Source organism: Pseudorca crassidens, chromosome 12 (genome assembly GCF_039906515.1).
Source record: "Pseudorca crassidens isolate mPseCra1 chromosome 12, mPseCra1.hap1, whole genome shotgun sequence".
NCBI lineage: Eukaryota > Metazoa > Chordata > Mammalia > Artiodactyla > Delphinidae > Pseudorca > Pseudorca crassidens.
In genome coordinates this window covers 2,649,115-2,670,153 of record NC_090307.1, presented here as the reverse complement: position 1 = coordinate 2,670,153, position 21,039 = coordinate 2,649,115, and the positions used below count along the sequence as shown (strand labels likewise).

At 42.0% G+C, this 21,039-nt stretch overlaps 1 long non-coding RNA gene across 1 annotated transcript; it reads left to right on the top strand.

Moving 5' to 3' along the window:
* Positions 1–5,037: 5,037 nt before the first annotated feature.
* On the top strand, positions 5,038–9,161 carry LOC137204178 (uncharacterized). The gene is made up of 3 exons (XR_010933452.1): positions 5,038–5,074; positions 7,432–7,530; positions 9,047–9,161. It is a non-coding gene; the product is annotated as an uncharacterized lncRNA (long non-coding RNA).
* The last annotated feature ends 11,878 nt before the right edge of the window (positions 9,162–21,039 follow it).

Below are 21,039 nucleotides of genomic sequence, written 5' to 3'. Positions count from 1 at the left end.
ACTCAGAAATTTTGGAGAAAAATAATTCTTGGTTATTCAGTGGGCATCACGCTAGTTTTCTCTGCTGCAGTCACACATCGCCACAAACCTTATCTCACAGTTCCGTAGCTTGGAAGCCCAGGCTGTGCTCCTTTCTGCAGGGTCTGGGGGGCAATCTGCCCATTTCTGTTGCTGCAAATTGAGTCCCATGCAGCTGTCGGATGAAGGCCTGGTTCTTTGGTTGCTGGGGGCTGGGGGCTGCCTTTGGCTTCTGGGGACAGAATTGCATTTTATGTTTTTCCTAAAGTTCCTTTCCTTGGTCAGTTTGCTTTGGCTTCTGTCTTTTTTTTTTTTTGCGGTACGCAGGCCTCTCACTGTCGTGGCCTCTCCCGTTGCAGAGCACAGGCTCCGGACGTGCAGGCTCAGCGGCCATGGCTCACGGGCCCAACCGCTGCGCGGCATGTGGGATCTTCCCGGACCGGGGCACGAACCCGTGTCCCCTGCATCGGCAGGCGGACTCCCAACCACTGCGCCACCAGGGAAGCCCTGGCTTCTGTCTTTAACATGGGCTCTTTTCTCAAATATCTGATGGCATCTGACCGAAGGGTAACGAGATGCAAAGCCTAGGGAGCAAGGTGGGCGTGAGGTGGCGGCCTTCCCTCCGTCCTCACTTGGGTCGCCCACCTGCTGGCATCCATGTCTCTCTGGTGTCCTTGAGTGTCTCCAACAAAGAGCCCTCGGTCGCTTGCTGCATTGCTGGGTGAGCCAGCGTCCCTCTCCTCGGTCCTCAAGCAGCCTGTTCTCCATCCTTGGCTCTGCTAAGCCTTTTGGTCTTCCACCCACCTTCTTTCTTCCTGCGTCTGGCACCTCTGTCATTAACGATGGTGTTTATTTTGGGTCCTAATTCTTTTTTATCTGTGGGAGAAAGGAAGGACTATAAAGATGTTTACTTCCGCATCATGAAACCCACGCCACCTTCCTTATACAGACTTCCGTTTCTACACACCCGCTTTGCACCCCAAATATTTGCAAATGATTTCACTCCCTCTGTCATTCAAAAACGTTTCTTTCCAGCTGGGAAGGTGTGAATTTGCTCTGAGGGATGGAAGGAGAGTGTGCCGATACGTTTTTGTTTATTTTATATGCCATACTCGGCTCTGCATTTGATAGGTATTTACTCATTTTCTCGTCAAAGAATTCCATGGAGTGAACATGGTCATCATCCCGCTTTGTACATCAGAAAACTAAGGATTCAAAAGAAAAATAACGTCTCAGACATTATAAAAGCCACGTCATCACGCTGTCTCCAAACCTGCCTGATCCCCCCTCACGTTCCTGCTCGGCCCCACGTCCTATACTTTCACCCTCCCCTAATTAAGGGCAAAGAGGAGAAAAGAACAAACACTGTGTGGACCGGCATTTGCCACCCTGTTACTGCTGTTCTTAACCAGCACTTTTGTCTCTCTCTGCCTAAATCACTAGCCCAAAGCCCCCCATTTTCAGCTCCCAGTTACTTACTGATTCATACTGGATGGTTACTGATAAAAGACCACCCTTTAATCAGTAAATGTTTATAGAACATTTATTACATGGAATGCAGAAGCAAGAACGATTCCTAGCTTCATGTAAAATTTTCATACAGGGATTTAGTACTAAGAAAATGCCAGTCCCTGCCAGGATTTGCCTCTAAACATATTTAAATTACGTACAGCGAGATAAGGTGCTTTGTCCAGTGCAGTTCAATTTTATTACATTATAATCAACGGTTGTGTTTTGTGTGCACTTTATTCAACCAAGATGCATATTTAAGCTTCTGTTTAAGCTGCTTCCCCCAGTTCCTTTCCTGCTTCTTCTGCAAATTAAATTGTGGGCCTCTGGTTAATGAACAATTGTCTGATGCCAAAGAATACATCCTTTGACAACCAATTAAAATCGACTTTCACACTGAACAAAGCTCCTTATGATAATGAGTGCCTTTCTTCGCTCTGAATTACAGATTTTTATTAGGATAAATGTAAATTATTTAAATGAGAAAAAAACCTTAAAACTGTACAGTTAAGTAATCAAGTGAGTCATTTCTTACCTGACTATAAAATATCTCTGTGAATTCTAATCAGATCAAACTGATTTAACTTAAACTATCTTGAGAATGAAATATATGTCTATTGCTTCATTCCTCATAAATTATCAGTATCTTTTCTCATAAATGATCAGCAGTGGGCCTGCTTCAAGTATCTCAGAATTAACGTCTGTTTGTGAGCTATTTTAGGATCGCTTAAGTTTCAGCTCTAAAGATGAAAAATAATTAACTAAAAGTAATGTAATGAGACGCTACAGCAATTGACAAAACTCAGAAGTTGAGTTTTACTACAATAATTTCTTTTGGTAATTAAGCTTTTAAAATAATCCTTCTGAAAATGTAAAAATTTAAAAGATACTTTAATCTTTCTTCTTCCTTAAGGACAAAAGAATTTTTAAGGCGCACAATTAATATTTCTGTCAAAGCTGCATCATATTTTCTAACAGATGATAAATGCACTGTGATAAATTCTGTATCTTTGCCAAAGAGCAGGCATTTAATAAATATTTGTTGAGTGGATAAGTTAACAAACAAATGAAATAAGGATCAAAATTTTTATTTCACCAGGAAATAGAACTTTGAAAAATATTTAGGTCTAATTCAAAGAATAGTCTTATTTTCGATTTTTTCTAATTTTTTGATGCTATAGATAATAATGGTTAAATATTTATAGCTGTTTTGGGGATTTAAAAAAGCCTGAAACTAAAAGACATTTTTTAATATACAATCACTTTTGCCTTATGTACTGTTCTTAGGGCAAAGCAGTACCATTTTTGTTTCCATAGGAACAGTTAGTTTTTGAAAGCCAGAAAGAATGCGAAGAGAGGAGAGCACCTGAGGAAAAACAGTCATTCGAAGCACGCGTTCACACCTTCCCAGATACTGATTGGAACAGTCATTGCATTATTCATCTGCATGAGAAACAGTATACTGAGAATACTCAAAAGAAAATTGCTCAGGGTTTGTTTTTGGTTTTTTTTGCTAAATGTATTTTAGAGTTTTGCAGCTTCCCTCTATTCCAGAAGTGCCTGGTAAGGGTAGGGTTGATTAGGGAGTAGTGTCTGAACGTGAGGGCAAAATCAACCTGCACAGGAATCAAAATGGAGAATCAGGAGCTGTCGTGTTGTGTCTCTCCAGTTAATTGTCATACACCTTCCTTCCGCGTGGCCTCTGGAAACGCCCACTGCTTGTCTTGCGTTAAGTTCATGCCGCTTCCTGGGGAGGACTGCTTGGCTATTCCTACGGCGGTTTGACTTGATTCATGTATTATTTCTTAAAAGGCCACATATATCATGCATTCGTTAATTATGGAATAAATGGCATTGACCCAGTTTGTGTACATACATATTTCAGGCCTCAGCAGCCCATAAGGGGGCAGGGTTTGCACCAAACTCTCCAGATGATGCGACAAAACAGGGCCAACCTTCTAACTGTGACGTTTGCCTTGTCCGCTCACTGCCTTCACAATTTTTCAGAGAGAGATTGGCATCTTCTTACAGAACTTCTGAGAAAGAGATGAAGCTCTTTAGGGAAACTTCAGTTACAATGGTTTGGGGGGAAATAAAAGGGGCCATTGGCGGCTGTCTACGGTCCCATGGCTGTTGTCACAAATGACCACCCCTGGGAGGCTTATCACAGCCAAGTGTGTTTTCTCAGAGTCCTGGAGGTCAGAAGCCTGATCAAGTTGTTGGTAGGGCCGCACGCCCCCTGCAGACCCCAGGGAGACTCCTCCCTGCCGTGTCCAGCACCTGCTGGCTCCTGGAACCCTTGGCTTGTGGGAGCATCACTCCGAGCTCTGCCTCCTTCTTCCCCCTGCGTCCCTGCGGGTCTCCAATCTCCCTCTCCCGGTTAGGACACCGCCCATTGGATTTACGGCCCAACCATAACCAGCAGGCCCTCATCTTAGCTTGATTACAACTGCAAAGACCCTCATTCCCCATAAGGCCACCTTCACAGGGACCAGGGTTAGACTTGAATGTATCTTTTTTGGGGACACGATTCAAGCCACAGAGTGGTGGGTTCAGGTCATTGGTGGGAGATTGGCTAGAGATTCTGACCCTAAAAAGGCTTGGAGAAGGAAGAGGTAAGGGTGAAGGTGAAGCGAGCAACCTCTTTGCTGTAAGAGGAACAGAGCATCTCCTGCGGGCGTGAGTGATGTGGAGGGCGGCGTGAGCCCTGAGGAACACCCGTGCTGGCCATGCCCCAAGGTTCTGACGGTTCTTCATTCCCGAACTGCCACGTAGGAAGAGAAGAAATCGTTTGCTCTTGTGAGTGGTGGAATGAATGAAGAAAAACTAAGTCAGCATTTATATTGCTCCATAAATTCTTATGATAATATCAACCAAAGTGGAATGCAGGTAAGGCCATACCAAGAATGTACTCTTGTTTTTATTGCTGTCTTCAATGTGTCTGAATCAAAATCTTGAAGCAAGTCTGGAATTATTAACACTCTGCAGCCTAGGAGCCTGTGAGCTCCCCGTGGCCTGTCAAACCTTGTTTACTCTTCCCCGACTGCCTGTGACCCATCCTCGATGGCTTGGAATCCTTTTTCTTGGGGAGTGAGGAAGAGAAGGAGATGGACTGAAAATCAGCCCTCCAAATGCTCAAAACCTAGGGGCAGGACAGGGATAAAGACGCAGATGTAGAGGATGGACTTGAGGACACGGGCAGGGGGAAGGGGAATCTGGGACAAAGTGAGAGAGTGGCACTGACATATATACACTACCAAATGTAAAATAGATAGCTAGTGGGAAGCGGCCGCATAGCACAGGGAGATCAGCTCGGTGCTGTGTGACCACCTAGAGGGGTGGGATAGGGACGGAGGGAGGGAGACGCAAGAGGGAGGAGATATGGGGATATATGTATATGTATAGCTGGTTCACTTTGTTACACAGAAGAACCTAACACACCATCATAAAGCGATTATGCTCCAATAAAGATGTTGAAAAAAAAAAAGCTTGCACTCTCATCAGGAGTGGGTGAGAATTCCCTGTCTCCACATCCAGCCGATAGCTGGTAGGTAACAGAGCGTGTAAAGGTGCCTGTCAAATTTAACATTTAATTGGATTTTCTCTGATTAATTTGGAATTGTACATAAAAATATATTAATTGCCTTTAAGTCTGCTGAATGTCAGCTAATTGGCACGGCTTTCTTTATATCTTCTGATTATATATTAAAATATGCTATTAACATCTCCTGTTAATAGCCTATTAATTATCCTTTATCTTATTTTAAGCTGTCATTGGTCACACAGAAACTTTAAATTCTTTTTGATTAGTTTTAATTTAAAAAAATGGGACTCTAATTTGTTGAATTTTAGAGAATGTTTTCATTATTATGACAAATTTTTGCATGTATATGTTGACATCCAGCTCCAATTAGACGCAGTGGGCACAGTGGGTGTGTCTATTTTATATAGTTCTCGTTATTTTAAGCATTTATATCACAGGAGATTTCACAATCCCCCATGTAGAAACCCCCACGTAGCTATTTTTTTCATCAACGATCACATCATAACATATCAGGGTACATACTTACACTGATGTTACAGAGTCTGAATACCTCACTGAGTTAGTGTTTCTCACATTTTCCAACCACAAATTTACTCTTTTTTTCCCCCATTTCCGTTTTGTAATCTTTGGAAGGAAACCATTATATGCCGTCCACACTTGTGGAGAATCAGGCTTCACCTCCTCGTGGGAGGAATGTCTGCCTGATTTATTTGGAATTCTTCCACATCTTAACACTATGGAGTCCTCTACTTCATGAGCCTGGAATAGCTCTCCACTTCTTTAGATGGTTGACTACTTTCATCAGACTTTTGTAGTTTTCCACAAATAGATCCTGTACCTGCTCTGTTAGCTTTATATCTTTGTACTTCATTTTTTGGTGCTGTTGTTAATGACATCTCTAAAATTTTAAATTCTGATTTTTTATTATTTTTGTGTATTTTTGAATATTTTTGTGATAGCTAAATATACTTAGACATTTTCTTTTCTTTTTCTTCTTTTTTGCTGTTATTCACCATTATGTCTTCTAGCCTATTTTCGTTTGTATATAGAAAGGCTATTTCTCTATGTCAATTTTATTTTATTTTTTTTTAATTGATAAGCTGGTCTTTATTAATTTTTTTGAAGTTTTGAATTTTATTTATTTTTTTATACAGCAGGTTCTTATTAGTTATCCATTTTATACATATTAGTGATAGATGTCAATCCCAATTTCCCAATTCATCTATGTCAATTTTAAAATATGCTACTTTGTGAAATTCTCTTATTTTTGTTAGGGTGTTTCCATAAGAAATGCAAGTTAGCTTATTTCTTCCTTTCTAATTGCTATGTCTCTGATTGCTTTTTCTTTTCTAATTGCTTTGTCTAACTTTCAAGGAAGTCTGAAGTTTTTTCTCATTAAGAGCAATATTGTCTTTGGGTTGAAGCATATTAAAAACGTATTTCTATTCACTGAATATTTTTAAGATGAATACATGATGAATTTTGCCAACTCTTTTTTATATCTATGAAAATTATTTGGTTTTCCCTTACCTCTGTTAATATGACGAATTTTGTTAATGGGCTTTCTAATGCTGAGCCACCTTGTATTTCTCGAATAAACCTCCTTGTTCCTGGTGTGTTTCTATTTCAGATTCTTGCATTGAGATCTCATGAGTGAGGCTGCTCTGTGTTTTCCTTTGTGGTAAAACTGTTTTGTAAAAAAAGTCTTCTGGCCTGCTTTTATTGTCTCTAGAGACTCTTTTGTTCTTAAGTCTTTTTCTTATAATGATTTTGTATGAGAATTGACTGAGAATGTTTTCTTTGACTATTTTTTAAGTAAAATTAATTTCCATTTTTCTGAGGGATCGAACCCTCAAAAACTCTAGGCTTGTTTTATTTATTTATTTTTTTGGCCCTTTTTATGTGGGTTTCAGCATGTGATATCAGATAGGGACTCATAATTTTTGAGATTTTTTTCTCCTCTCTTCTCCTTCCTTTTATCTAGACCTTCCTGTCTCTGATCTTACTTTTATTGTAAGTGCAAGGTTTTGTCCTAGAAGGTGCCTTTGGCTTTTAGTTTTGATAATACCCGGGACTCTGAGCCCAAGACAGTTTCAGTGCCGTTAGAACTTCTGTTGCTCTGCTTCTATGTTCATTAAGAGTTTTGCATCTATCAAAGTAGATAAATACAGTGGGTGTCACAAGTGGAATGACATGTATGAGTACTAAATACTCTGACAGCATAAATTTTTGAGATAAGCTAATATAGTAGGATTTTGTACCACATTGTGAATGAATGTGAAGTCACACAACACCAAGACAGTTTGTAAAGTCATGCTGTAAACAATGTAGCAAACGAAAGCACACTCATTTTCCTACAGATTTCTGTTAAAACTAAGAGACCGGGTGGAGATCAGGAACCGTAAACTCCTGCTGCCTGTTCCCTGGCTTTGCGTCAGCTTCGTGGAGACCTGTGCTCTGTAAGCTGTGTAGGCTGCACGTTCTTTTCTTGTTCTTGTCGTACTGGATTGTAATTAATACATGATGAAAGAATTTTCTAGAAGAGGAAGAAATCTGAGCCCCAAGTATAACACTTTGCAGGTAGAAAATTAAAACATGTATTTTCAAAATGTCTCCAGATGTAATGTCGTTGGCATCACATGAGAATGATTTGCCAGGTTTTTATCTAAGTCTTTGGAATTCATAGTTGCCTTCCAGTGAATCTGCAGTCTCCTTTGATTTACTTGGTCTGCCTCGAGTTCTTTGCTTGAAAGCCTTTAATCAGTGTTTAGAGAGGTCTCCATAAATAAAATGTTTAGCAGATCCAAGCACTTATGCAAATTAAAAATTTAAAAAATCATTAATATTAAATTATAACAGTCTTACCAAAATTTTCAAGATACGTGCACTTCAGCAGAAAATATGAAAACTTCACTGACCGACGTGAGTTAGCCACTGAGTTGAGTCGGTCTGTACTTTATATGATATTTATTTTATTTATATATACCTTGAGAACTGGGATAAGAAAAGAGATTAACAGTATGTTTCTGTATGTTTAAAAATATTACACGGCACATGTCAAAGCTTTGAGTTATTATCTTTATAGGGTATTTGAGATGTGCTGGATTTTGATGGCGGACTCTTCAATATATTGATTTAATGCGTGTCGTTCACGAGTTTTTACACATTAATAGATAGTGATGTAGACAGATTGTAAACTTTTGATAGGTCAGTGAACTTTTAATCTGTTTTCCAAACAAGGACACATTAGAGAGTGAAAAGGAGGCAGATTTACAATTTCTTCCTACAACAGAGGTCAGACGGGTCCTCTGGCCAAACCAGGCTGTGTGGGCAGCCCACTCGGGGATCACACCTTCTTTCTTAAATTCCAAGTCAACCGACAGCTAGAGAGAGGCATAGATGACTTTTCTTTGTAATTCTCAAATTCTTCTTAGGAAACACCACAGCTGAGGCCGCAATAACTGTATCTTGTAACAATCGATTTGAGAGATAAAAATAATTCACTTAAAAATGACTCAAAAGTCAAACTAATAAAAACATGAATGATTTACACAAAATAGGCACAAGCCGAGACTTACAGTGCAGAGCTCTGGGGCTCTAGAGTCTGTGGTCCTCAGATCAATGGGTAACAGGTGCAGGTACGTGGGTGTGCAGGTGCAGGTACGCGGGTGTTGCCCTCTTTCATCACAGACTCTAGATCCTCAGTAAAAAGAGTCTTAAGGTGTTTTCCCCTTTAATTAGACTTCCTGGTGAGTCTTACTGAGTAATAGGCTCCACCATTAAGGAGTTGGGTCATTTTTTTTTTAATGTAAAGTGATGTAAAATGAACTCACAGTTGATTTAAACAAAAAATAATTGTCTTGGATCAAGAAGCTTCATGCCGGCTTTGCTCCAGAGCTAAAACGACGTCTTCCTGGCTCGGTTTCCCTCTCTGTCCTTCTGCTCTGCTTTCTGCCCTCTTGTGTCCATCCTCAGACAGGCAGGGAGTGCAGCAGTCAACGGTCAGAGCAGCTCCCTCCAGCATCTGCTCAAGTTGAAGAATGTGGGGCAGAGAGCGCCCGTGTGCAGCAGAGTTCAAGCAAAGATGCGGGGTTCAGCTTTGCTGGCATTGATCGGCCTGGCTTGGTCACGGGCTGGGCTGTGAAGCAACTCCTGTGTAGGTCGTGGTCCCATGTGGACCCACAGAGCTTGGGTGGGTTAGCCACTGGCATGTGGGAGGGAAACGATCCTTCCAGGGAAACACAGAGAACGTTGGCGGAAGTTAAAGCCGGGAAACCGAACACCGTCACGTGTTCTCTACAGCAGGGACTTCTGTGTACAAACTTGACCCCTGCAGGCGCCAAGTGGAGGAGAGTGGCGTCTACCGTGTGGCGAGGCCTGCTGTCAGCGCTTCCCATGTGTTCGTCAAACAGCCTGTGAATCCGGCGCCGCTGCCAGCCCCACTTTATGGATGAGGAGACCTGGCTACAGAGAATCTTCCACTTACCCGAAGTCACAAAAGTGAGGACGAGAACCTGGAGGGGGATGGGTCCCATCCAGAGCCTGTACTGCCCCCACTGCCTTACCTCCTCAGAGGAAGTGCGGAAGGGGGAGGAGAGGGACACGGGGAGACGGAAAGATCTAGGCTGGGAATGTCTGCCAATCTGAGGGGACAGAGTGGAAATGGAATCTACTTTCGTAACAATCTTAGATTTTTGTATTTTCCAACATGTTCAAGAGAATGAGCCTTGCCGTAGGAATTATTGGAAATAAAGTCTTAAAAATACCGTATCAGGTCTTACCGAAGGAAGCATATATGAAGAGTCTATCTATGAAAACACACCTAAACATGGAAAGCCAATTATCTTCATTCTGCTGACCCGTCCGCAGTAAGTGATGGATTTTTCTCCTGGTGGTGGTGGTGGATTTGTCCTGGTCCTGATGAGCTGGTTACAGTTCCCTGGACCTCTCTGCAGCATCTGACAGGTGGCCTTGAAATTCCCTTAGCTCCTGTGGTCATACACATTCCAACTTTCTCTTTCATTTTTCTGGCCTTTTCTTCCTCTCATTTTTGTATTGGTTTCTTTTCCTCCCCACACTCCGAGTGTGCCTGCCACGTGACTCCGTGTCCTGCGTTTCTTTGCGACTCTTCTTTTCTCAATGATTATACCAGCTCCTATGGGTCCAAGCAGATCCTGGATCTATGTCCATCCAGATTCTACCTCCCGTTCTCTCGCGATCTGTTAAACATTTCTACTGGAACGCACCATACTCGCCTCATCCTTGAAAGCCAAATGGATTTTTTGTCTTCAAGCCAGCTGTTTCTCAAGACTCTGTCCCCAAACCTAAAAGCTCAGGAAACTGGGACTTCCCTGGCGGTCCAGTGGTTAAGACTTCACGCTTCCACTTCAGGGGGTGTGGGTGTGATCCCTTGTCTGGGAACTAAGATTCCACAAGCCGCACAGCCAAAAAAGTTAAAAAAATAAAAGCTCAGGAAACCACCTGGGATTTCTCGTTCACCCCCTATAGCTCATCGTTGTCATCACATCCTCATGGAGTTAGCTTAAAATTTACTTCACTTTCAATGTTACATAATTTCCAATCGTCCCATTACGGTCTAACTCTCCATTCCTTCAAACTTAGGTTATTAAACCCATTATTTCTGTCCAGTGTTTTTATTCCTCTGATCCAGTTTATACATTGTAATCTCATTTGTTTTCCTAAAATCTTTTCCTGAATCTCCCCTCTCTTCCCTATACATTTGACCAATACTTGTCCTTATAGAATAATCTCCAAACTCATCACATCCTGCCTGGTGCATGCAGTCTGGTCACAATCCATTCTAATAATTTTTTTTAATTTATTTATTTAATTAATTTATTTTTGGCCGCGTTGGGTCTTCATTGCTGCGTGCGGGCTTTCTCTAGTTGCATCGAGCGGGGGCTACTCTTCATTGCGGTGCGCGGGCTTCTCACTGCGGTGGTTTCTCTTGTTGCGGAGCATGGGCTCTAGGTGCGCGGGCTTCTGTAGTTGCAGCATGTAGGCTTCAGTAGTTGTGGCTCGCGGGCTCTAGAGCACAGGCTCAGTAGTTGTGGTGCACGGGCTTAGCTGCTCCACGACATGTGGGATCTTCCCGGACCAGGGCTCGAACCCGTGTCCCCTGCATTGGCAGGCGGATTCTTAACCACTGCACTGCCAGGGAAGTCCCCACAATCCATTCTAAATCTTCTCTTTTTCTCAAAACTTACCACTTGACCTCAATTCCCTTCCAAACATTCCAAGCCAAATGGCCATGGAGTATTTCATATAGGTGATTCCTGTTTGTGTTTACTGTACCTTATCTCAACCTCTGGCTCTACACAAATCAGCCCTTTTCTCAGTGATAGTGGTCATTGCAACCTTCATGAAGAGAGCTGTGGATCCAGGAACAAGCTGAGGACCTAGGAACGGCCGGGTCTCAGGACTAGTGGCCCTTCCGCATCCTCAAACCCAAGACGCGTGAGTAGCCAGGTGGACTCTCATCCCCATCCTCAAGGATGACTTTTCACACTCAAATAACACTTTACGGAGGCTTCAGAGCTTTCGCTTATCACAGTAACTAGACCAGCCAATCGCAGGTCAGATCTGTGATGGGGTCATGATGTCGGATGGGGCTTCCTGAAACCGACAGTCTCATCTTTACCTTTCCTTCAAAGGCTCAAATCCAGGCCTAACATTTCAGTAAAGCTTGACTCTGGTAACCCTACTTACAGTCATCCTTTTATCTCTGATCACCAACGTCCCGGCACAGATGCTCTATGTCCGACGTCCACTCTCTCTTCCCATCTTGTAAGCTCCTGGAGAACATTTCCTGTGCTCCTTTCTCTGCAGTCATGTGATACTGCCTGGTTCCCATCAAGCACCCAAATAATACTTCCTGATTAAGTAATTTCGAACTCGCGGGTGGCGATCATCTTCATTGACTCTGCATCTCTGAAGTTCTAGCTTAACAACTCTGTGTCACTTCAGTGTATGTAGTGGGTGTCTTCTTCTCTGGCTTTTGCATCTGTAAACATTCCCTGGCGTTTGGTGTAATTGTACTGTCTATTACTGGACTCCATTTCTTTGTTCATCTGGAACGGGAGCTTTTCTTTTCCTTCCTGGAAGTAAATCCTTATAGTCCTTAGTAGAAAAAAAAATGAAAAAAAATAGTTATGTCAAAAAAGGCAGAGTGGACACATTTGTGAACTGCAAGGGATGTGGGTTCCTTGCTTCTTCTGTCGCAAACTGGAGTGGTCCTAATGTCCCGTGTCCTTGGCCAAACGAATGGAAACACTATCATCAAAACCCAAACAGAGCCTTTATCCTGCTTGTGACCAAATGTTCTTTCTGAAATTGCTCTAGCATTTCATCACTGTGGTCATGGCTACATGAATATGTGTAGTTTATTATTTCAAAAGGGAAAATGCTTTTGGTCATCATGTCTTATCATTTACTTCACCCCAGTACAATTTCAGCTGAAAAGGAAAATGTAAGTTGGCTCAAAGGAAAGTGGACGGTGTGAGTTTACTTTGATTCTGTCTCAGAAACTATGTGTGTATATTTAATTCTAATGGCTACTTACAGGTCCACACTTCCTTATCTGCAATTACAAAATCCACAAAGCTTTGACAAATGAAGTTTTTACAGTCAAATCTGTCCTAAACTCATGTGAGACTGGTTATAACCTGGACCCCATGTGTAGAGTGATTATGAGGTACTATCCCAGACCCTACTGATAAGTTATGTGATATGAAACAGTTCTTAACTCTGAAACACATCTGTTCCCACGTGACTTGGTCAAGGGATTGTGGACCTGTAATACATAAATATGGCTCGATAACTCAAAACTTACAGAATGCTATTAAATAGAAAAGAAAATATTCTGGTCTTCAACTCCAACCTACTTCTCAGAAGAAACGATCTTTAATTTGCCTTTTTACCACTGTAATTATAACTGCCATTAAAGCGTATATACGCTTGATTTCAGATCTTATATAATGACTTACTGCTGTAAGAGATGAGGAAGGTAAGGCACTATGTCTGCATCCAGTTACACCTTTAAATATTTATCTGTATTTCTGAGTCTCTTGAAGTAACCAGAAACCCTCCACATCCATAAGATAAAACAATTAGTGCCCTGTATACTTTATCCTTTACCTATTCTCCCTTGACTATCCTTATATGTCTCACTTGAATCCTTTTTTTTAAAAATTATCAGTACCTTGACATTTTAATTTTTTCAGTAATTTTGTGCTTGCTTATAGATGATTTCTAAAATAGGAAATCAGTAATGGCATGAACACTCTTATGAATATGTAGCTGCATTTAACGATTGAACTGTGTAAGGTGAGGGCAGCCTTGGAAATTACAACTCAACCAAGTAGAGTCATTCCAGAACGTTTCAAGCATCAAGGCCAATGCAGTCTTTATTTCTCTCTCCTTTCTCTCCCTCCTTACCTACCTAACCTTCTATCAATTGACTGCCCCAAATTATAGCATTTCATATTGTTTCATTTCACTTATCTGTGGACCTTAATTTTCTTACAAAGAATTGTTGGGCATTTTCCCATTGTTTTCTACTTACTTTTCTATATAATTGAGAAAATCAATGTAAATAAGATAACCTTTTAAAAATATCATTTCATTGTTTGAATTGTTTAGTTTGGAATAATTACTCATCTGTAATCCAAAGGATTTATTTTTTGCTCTGTTTTTTTCAAAGCATGTTTGGTTTAAGGTCTCTGTTCCTTGGATCTCATGTCTACTTACTTGGATTACTGGGGGATGTTGAGTATGTACTGATTTTTTTTTTTATAACTACCAAATGTAAATGATCTAAGATCACTCATGTCTGAAATATACTTTATTGTCCTGAGTGGTAGTTTAGCTGGGCATCAAATTGTGGTTTCCAAATCCTTTTCCCCCATAACCTTAGGAAAAAAGTGCCAATTTCATTTTAAAATGTCTACAGTATAGGTTTTTTTCCCTACATTTGTCATTGTCTTTACAGAATAAAATGCGATTAGTAAAAGTTCGACTTGAGAATAAATAGTTCAGGAGATTAAAGCGTACCACTGCCTTTAGTAAGTCCTCCCAAAGTTTTTCCTGAGACTGAATCATTTTCTATTTCTTTTAGTTTCTTGTGTTTCCTCACTGAATTGCCATGTCCAACTCTCTAACAGCTAATGTACATCACCACATCTAAACTCAAAGTAAATTATTTAAATTACTTTTAGAGAAAGAGTATTTTTAAACTCTTTTCTCTATAGGTTTTATATTATTGTATTTTAGTGTTTTTTATTTAACCATTATTTTGTGGAAGTGAACAAAATCCAGGTGCTTCTTATGATGTACCCCATTGGGGATATAGGATGGTTTGTCCCCTCCTCCTGGCCCAGGGCTCATTTACTTTTGGTCTTAGTAACTAAATTAAAAACAGGACAAAATTCCCTTGAAAAACCCTCTGTTAGAAGTCTGTGTGTTTCAGAGAAGCTTCTCAGTTTGGGATTTGCAGAATATTATGATTAAATAAGGGGCGGGGTCCCTTCCTTCCCACTCTCTCCTGTTTCTCTCATGCACACCATCACAGATCTCACACACACACACACACACACACACACACACACACACTCACCCACATAAAGCATCTGGATCTACACTTCCTTCATCTTTTAAATATTCCTCCATCTAAATGCACAATGTGTTACTTGCCAAAAAACCCAGCTGGTACGATTTTTTATTCTGAACTAATGGTTTTGACATTATATAGAAATTGCTAATCAATTCACGTAAAATGTGTAAGTTTCAACTGAAATTTTAATTTTTGTTTCCATTGTTCCTGTTAGATTCAATAAAGATAACTTCATAAAGTGTTCTAAGCAATTGAATTACCTCTTTGTATATCATGGGATTTGAGATAAAATGGTAACCAAAACCACATATTGGAGAATCTCTCGTAGCTTAAAAGTCAGGCAGCTGCAATATGCCATTAAGGTTTTTGCTTTCTCCAGCCTTTGCCTTGTGTTATGTGATACATCTTACAGGGCGGTTTTTAGGATAAAATGACAGCAAAGGTAAGAGCACTTAGAAAAATCACCCGCAAAGAGCGATTATGACATCTGTTTATGAAGTTCTTTAGTGAGGCCTACATAGGATAAAATTACCTATTTCCTGTCCTTGACACACAGGAAGTACTTAAATATTTTTTACCTTTTACGTCAGTTTCCTAATCAGTGCACATTTTGGTTATAGTTGTTATTATTATAATAATATGGGTTATAAGAAGCTTCTATACACAAAAAAATGATGTCCCTTTTGTAAAACAGATTTTTAATGTTTGGAATGAAAAGTGTTTTCATTAATATGAGTCATGGAGAGAAAACCCTAATAAGCTTGGCCTTTAGGGTGGTGGTCTTTGCCGGTATTGGAATGCTAGGATCTTGTAGTGATTTGCCCAGAATCCAAGCGGGGCCCAGGGGACAGGTGCTGGCTGGCCTTGGGATCTCAGCTCAGGGGTAAACAGTCCCCCAGCTGGGCTCATAAGGGCCTCACGCAGACCTTCCCCGTCTGTGACAGCTGCTGCTGCTAAGTGCCTTCCACCCATTGCCAACGTTAGCAGAAATATTCACAGGCCTTTTTCCTTGGAAAACTGAACCACGGTGAGAACCCACCATAAACAAACAAACAAACAAACCACAGAACCTCTTAGTGCCCTTATACATCTCTGGTTTCTTTCCAGCATTTTCCTTTCACTTCTCATTTGTCACCTGCACTAACTCTGGGAGCTGGAATCTACTCGTTCTCCCTTTCACAGCCGCTGATGGGCGGCCCTGCCCTGGGAGGGGCATGTGCACATGGCCCAGCAGTGTCAGCACCGGCGGGAACATCGAGTTCTCATCCAATGACGTGATTATTTGCAGAATAAGGTGTGTATCCCCACTGATGTGATTCCTTGGGGGGGGGGAGGGGCTTTTATTTGCAATTGAGCAGAACAGGAGACTCCCTCTGGGAGGGGACATGCGGGTATCCTCACTTTTTCCAGGTCTGTGTGGGGAGACACCCCATTCTCAGACTTCAGTCCTTCCTTCCTCTACCCTGTGAAATGAGGGGCAGCAACAGCAGTAAACATCTAACACCTGGATTAAAAAAAAGTGTGGTTGATTCCCAGGGGCTTCACACACTTCATCGTCCTCTGATTCTATATCTGACTGAAGTAGGTCCAGTGTTAGGGTACGTTTTATAGAGACGCAGGGAAAGTCAGGGGGTAAGGGGTGTAAATGAATTGTCGGGGGAAAGCTCAGGGAGTGAATTAAGCAGACACGGAGTAGGTCCAGCACTTCTGACTCTGGGGCTCCCCTCTTCCCGCATCCTTGCACCCAGAAGACGCAATCTGCTTGGCTTACAAACCCGTGCAGGTCTCTATGGTTTTTCAAAGGTGCCCAAACTCCTCAGACTTACCTAAATTCAAATTCAAGGTAACAGATTCCCTGAAGTTCCCCAGTGATGGCACATTCGATCGCCCCATATTTCTTCTCTTTATAGACCTCTTGAGGTCTTCATGTACCCGGCTAGTTATGAAAACCCTCACCAAATCACGTCCTCACCAGCCACAGAGCAGAGACTTGAAGGGAGGTGCTTGACTGTGCCTGGTTTCCCTGGTAACAGGCATCTATAGCTCTCGGGTGACCCACACCCTTACATCATCTATTTCCCTTCTATTTCGTTTAAAGGAAGGAGGCTCATTGTGAAGAAGAGATGCCACGACTATTAAATCGTTAATCCTGTTTCACCCACTGGCGGTGGAGTGTTTGCTTTCTACTTTGCTGTGAGGGCAAAACAAATCAAGTTTCTGTTCAGAAACTCTAGCTAGAAAGAAGTCACCCTTAGGGGCTGCACTTACAATGGATTTAGTGTAATATCACTAGAATGTTTTATTTGAACGACTGGCTGAATAATGAAACCAGTAAGAGAAAATCTGAGTAAACGGAAAAGGATGGCTTTCTTCCTCTCTATGAAGAGGGTAAGTACCCAGTGGCTTCAATGAATCCGTAGGAACATCCTCCATCCTTTTCATGGAGCATTTTTTTCTCTCCATTTGGTTAACCAGGCTGAGTCACAGCAACCTATGAAGCCGATGCCTCTTCTGAAATTTCTAGATGGTTAGTGTTAGTTGTCTTAAACCTCTGGACCCCAGTTATTTTCCACCACAAAAGATAAAAGTAGGAATAATAATTGTTTTAGAAGCAACTTCTCCAACATTCACCCTTGTAAGTGGTGGGCAATCCACCATCATAATTAGAAGTATTTAGCAAGTGTTTAAATGTGCATTCTACTATTACTCCAGAAAACTGGAGAGGGGTGTCTAGTCTTGTGATAGAGATCAGAAGACTAGATCAGAGATCTAGGGCAAGAGATCAGAAGGGAACTTAATCAATACAGATTGTATTGTCTGTATTACATTTATCACGCGGTAAATGCTTTTCAATTAATTGACAGTCTTGTATTGGGGCCTACTCTGTGCAAGACAAAATTCCAAATTTTGTATGTAAAGAAAGAAATTTGTCATGGCCTCTGCTCTCAGGAAGCTTATAGCTGACCCTCTTGGAACCAACTTCAGGAGAGAAGGACCCACGGAAATCACAGTTGGGGTAGAGGGAGGGGAGTTCTTGGCCCTGCGGGTCCAGGCTGGGGGTGAGGGTGGGGAAAGGAAGTCATGAACACTGGAAGCCATCGATCACTCCGGGATTTCATCCACTAGGACGTTTTCTCATTCAACAAATACTTGCTCTTCACCCGCCGGGTTTTCAGCACTTTTTGGTCAATGCCTTCAAGATCACTCTCTAATTGATAAGCTTATAAACAATTCAATTTTTAAATAAGTTTAATTTTTTGAAACCATGTATGAGTAAAACTGTAAGTAGTGTGCAAATTCAGGAAGTAAAGATCCCTGGGTTTGGGGTGAGAAATGGAAGATTTCCTGCCATATCAGGAAACAAAGGATGTCACAGGCATCAGCGCTTGCAGCCCTGCAACGTGAGCCCCAAGGAAACTCAGGAAGGAAAGAACACCTGCCATCAGCAGCCGTCAGACTGCGGCCACTCCCCACGGTGAGCCCTGAGGAAACTCAGGATGTGAAAACACAGGATACTGGCCCCAGGGAGCTGAGGTGCCCATCAAAGGAATGATTTCACTGAGCCCAGACTCTTGCATCTTCCCATACCTAGAAAAGCACTAAATCCCTTAACTTGGGATAGCTAGTTTTCTTTAATTAACAATAATCCTTTGATGTTCAAACTACATGCCCTTTGTTGCAAAACTCCTATATAACCTGTCTTCCCCTTCACCTCCTCGGAGCAGTTCTCTCAGGGTTACTAGAGATGCTGCCTCCCGGGCTTGAAGTCCTAAAAATCCCCACCGAATAAAACAGAACTCTCAACTTTTCGGTTGTGCATGTTTTTTTAAGTCGACAGGGGACAGTCCACAAATTAATAAAATAATTGGTGCACTTTTCAAGGAATGGGTAGAAGTGAGCAGACAGAGAGTGTGGAATCAAAGCAGCGTCAGCCACCAGCGCAGAGAGAAATCACCGTGGGATCTCAACAGAGAGCAGTGACCTCATAGGACCCCGAGAGCATCACCAGGAAGTGTAAGAGTGAGAAATAAGGACGGAAAAGAAGCTTGATGCTGGATGGGGGAGGTCATTCCATCATCAAGATAGTTTGGAAATACTTTATGAGAAATTGGTAAGTATTTGAAAAAGAAAAGAAATCCTGGTAGACTGTTCTATAGGCTTTAGCAGTGTTTTGTATTTGTGAGAGTGATGCCTGGCTGTGTCTGGGAATTGCCTCGGGTGTGCTAAATGACAGAGTCTGATTCAGTCGGTATATGTTCGGCCCAAGACTCTGGATTTCTAACAGCTCCCTGGGTGTGTCCTCTGGGTCTCCTTACCTGAACTCCAGATGGAGTGGGCCGTCCTCAGGGCTGGATCCACGGGGGAGAACCTTGACTCACAAGGAGGCAGAATGAAGTCTTGGGTAAACTCTGATCTCTGGCACAGACACAGGTGATGAAAGAAGGAAACTGGGTCACACTGACAGACATGGCCCGGAAGAATGCCTCCTGGCTTTGGAAATAGAGAGGGTCCCTGCTGTGTGTCTGCTCACCCTGCCACCATCCAGAGCTTGGGGTTCATCCCCATACTTGGGAGGGACACTTAGAGGAAGCAGAAGTAACACAGCTACAGTAGGGACCTGGGACAGCTGTCCAAACCAACCATCCCAGCCCTTCACTCGAAACGGAAACAGCCAGCCAGGACCACCACTCCACCCACTAAGCAGAAGCTTCCCTGCTTCCTCAGTAATCCCCCACCCGCAGGTCTGCCTTCTCCACTGTTGCCAGAGCTTCTCACACACCAATTCAGCAAGTCTCTTCCAGCTTCCACGCCCTCGCTGGCTCCTTTCTGTCTAGAGGGCAAGGTCATCCTCCCTGACAGTATCCCGTGATCATCACCGTGCATCGCGACCCATCACACCATCCTCTCCTCCTGACCACTGAGCTCCTGGCCACAGCTTTCCATCCCCTGTTTCAGATGTTCTACTACCATAGACCTGCATTCATGACAAAACCTTCCCTGGGCTCCCCTTCCCTCCTGACCTCTCAAAACCGCCACATTTCTTTTCTGAAGGAAACCCCACACATGGATCAGGACCTGGTTCCCGTACCACCCTCTTGTAAAGTCTCCCCAGTTGTCCAGGTCGAACCGCTTACACTGTTTGCCATCCTCCATAACATTTTAATTTAATAAGATCTTCATTTTTTTGCACATTCAGAAAAAATTTTTAAATGCATTCAGGAGACTTTATAACGCTTTCCAGTTTTTGGTATTTACTTCTCCCTCTTCTAGATGATGTGAATCTCTCTGAGGCAGAAAAGACTCAGTTTATTATTATTATCATTTTAGCAGCAGTATTATGGTTAAGAGTTTGACACCTGAGAGACTGAATTCAAAGCAAGGTTTATATCATTGGGAAAATTAATAAAGCCACTCGGAGCCTATTTCTTGAGTTTCCTGATCTGCAAAATGGAGTTCATAATAGGACTTATCCTCCAGGCTTCCATGAGGCTCACATAAGTCTGTCTATAAATGACTTGCTACAGAGTAGCGTTAATAAATATTAACTATTAGTATTAGGATCCCCAGTATCTGGTGTGGTGACCTATAGGTGCCCATGAGCTGTTATCTTAGATCAGTTGTGTGGAGCTGAGAATTCAGTGAAGTGCTGTGGTCACGTAGCCGTAGATTTGACGGTGGGTTATTACGGATGATGAATCAAAGTGCTGAAAGCCTCTTTTACAGTGTTAGGTACGTGTGGTTCTTTTCATTTTCTGATGTAAAATGGAAGGAAACAAAAAATAAGAAGAAAAGAATGATGAAGGGAATATTCTGGTAAACTAGTTTAGCTTAAAACTAGTTTTAACTGGTTAACTGGTTACAGGAATCTGATACTGGAGCAAAGTCAAGGCTGGGAAGGAATTGTCCACTGAAGTTATCGTTAAATTGACCCAAAGTTAGGAGGATTCCAAGCTGAGGACTGCCATGTCTATAGCAATTTCATATTCCAGCACATGTGGGGAGTAACCTATAGCATCTACGACAGAAAATATTTCAGGATGGGATCTGCATTGACGTACTAATACTGTGCCTGGGTCTGTAAGCAAGAGACATCCGCTGTGAAATTCGTGATAATCTTGAGCAACGCTTCTCAAGCTGGTTGGTTTGGGGACCCCTTTTCACTCTTAAAAATCACTGTGGATCTCAAAGTAGATTTGTGCATATGGGTTAACATCAAAAATGGCAAAGGCCCTCTAGGTAAATATCATCTACGGAGAAGAGATTAAATAGAATATTTCTTTGCTCCAAACAGAACAAAAGTGTACAAGTTTACATTAGGTAAAATGAAACTTTGAAC